Here is a 2,500-nt window from a genome sequence, read left to right as displayed (position 1 = left end):
CTATGAGCATGTTATTCAGTTTTAATTGAACTTGTCCTTATCAAGATCAGAACGTTCGGAAAGAGATATACGTGTAATGTTGCTGTTATAAACTATGTCTAACTCCAAGGAAAAGAGGTGGTTGTAGTGTCTGTTGGTCTACCTGTGGTAGACCACATGCATGATGGGATAGGTTTTGAGTCAATGCACTGATTCACGGCTGACCGGAAGACCGTTGCACTTGTAATTAATGTAACACAGTGGTTAAATAAAGATATGATGATGATGATCTTAAAAAGTTCTTTAAAGCGAAGAATTTTTACGCGTGAATTCGATTGGTAGTTAGTATTGTGAGGAAAATCTTATAGTTGCATATGCAACTGTTTTTTAATCCGACGAAAACGTTAAATGACGAAATGAGTGCTACTTTTTCCTTGAAAAAGAAAACAAATGATTTTTTAGTCAAAACTGGGAAAGTAACCCACGTAACAATCTCGGAGACTGCGTATCAGAAAGAACACATGAATCAACTGGCGCATTTTTCTGGTTGGTAGACCTTTGACTTCATAATTAAAGTTGCTATTTAACATAAATCATGCGAACTGATTTTTTTTATAAAAAGCAATGCTCACTTGCTGCCAGGACGATTTCTTTGAAGCATTCCGGGGCTTATTTTAATTTAAAAAGTTCATTAAAGTAAAGGATTTCTTTTGGTTGAATTCGATTGGTAGTTATCAGTGTGAAAAAAATATTTGAGTTGCATGTGCGACGGTTTTTCCGAGGAAAACATTAAAAGAGGTGATAAGTGCTATTTCTTTTCCTTGAAAAAAGACCAAACGGAAAAGTACATCCTTTGAGGCTGGGTGTCAGAACTCGGAAAACGTCAACTGCATGAGAGGACAAGATTTTTGTGTTTTTCATAGACCGTTATGTTGTATTCATGACGCCGGATAACTTTCCTCCCTTCCCTTAACTCTTAATCCTTTAAACTGAATGTTCTCAACTTCATAACTTGAGGACGTTTCAGGAGCTATACATGAAAGAAGTATTTCTGTCTTACTAATACATGTCTCTTTCGATTTCAACTTTCAATGACACTTGCGGAGAGAATGGTCGATTTTGCGATGTAATGATTTCTTCTCACGCTTATTTTGAGCCAGTAGAATTGATTTCACTGAAATAATGATTTTGCTCAAAGTTTTGAAACATCACATGGAGGAAGACTGAGTTGAATGATTCTGTCACCCACCACCCTCCCTACCCCCACCTCCAAAAAAAAAAACCTGACGGTAGATAAATGTCGACCATCATCTGATGAGCAGCTTGTCACTATGTTTTCGGTCTAATGGTTAAATCAACTGTTACTTTCTAGGTTGGCCCCATAAAGTGATCAGTTTTTAAAATGGTGAACTCATTTTAAGTTCAATTTCCAACCAAGGCGGCTTTTTATTGTCACTTCTGGTAATTATGGTTCATTAGCAGTTGGCGGAAGTTTAAAAATGGATCCAAATCTGACATAATCCTTTAACGGCACGAAACCGCTAATTGAATATTTGAATTTCATTGAAGAGGTCTGAGAAAATCATCTCAGTCAGGCCATGTTGATGCTTGAATCGCAGATGACTTCTCACTCTTAAAAGACGGCCTTTGTCTCAGTGAATTGTTTTTCACTTTAGTCGATGTCGTAAAGTCGTGAGTGGTAATTCTTGCGACTGAATTTATAAGTTTGGAAATTTTCCAAGCGATAAGTAAATCATAACACTATAAAATAGTTTTTAATAAGGATATTCGAGACAGATCCTGAAATACAACAAAACAACATAAACTGGTACTAATCCCCTCTTTAAAATATGTCAAACACAACGAATATAGTTACATAATTATGCAACGTTATGATTATTCTCACAATCGTTAACTACCAATCGAATTCAGTGGTAAATCATTATTATTTTGGTCAACTGATATATATTAGGCTAATACTTCGGAGTTTCAAGTGAAGCTATGATCCTCGAAGTTATGAGGATCATAACGGGTTCAAACCCCGTTGAAGTCCTGAATTTTTCAGGCTTCTTTACACAATTGCAAAAATTCATAACTGCCAGGATCATAGCTTCACTTGATTTCATATCCGCAGTTCATATATGATTTATTTCATATATCATTTCATCGTTGATTCATTCCTCACAGGAAAATTGGAACCCACAAATGACTAGTTCCCAACGTCAGTGCCTTCATAGCTCACTTGGTTACAGCGTCGCACCGGTATCGCGATGTCATGGGTTCAAACTCCGTTGAAGTCCTGAATTTTTCAGACTTGCATAAATTGCATAAATTGCGTTCATACCTGCGAGGATCATAGCTTCACTTGATTTCATATCCGCAGTTCATATATGATTCATTTCATATATCATTTCATCGTTGACTTCGGCAGGTATTTGATACTTCTTCGTCCCTTTTTGTAATCTTTTTGTAATGGAATCTTAAATTCAATTATCACCTTAAAAAGAAACGAGGTCATTCG

Source organism: Montipora capricornis, chromosome 4 (genome assembly GCF_036669925.1).
Source record: "Montipora capricornis isolate CH-2021 chromosome 4, ASM3666992v2, whole genome shotgun sequence".
Classification (NCBI taxonomy): Eukaryota; Metazoa; Cnidaria; class Anthozoa; order Scleractinia; family Acroporidae; genus Montipora; species Montipora capricornis.
Note: the sequence above shows the minus strand (reverse complement) of the source record.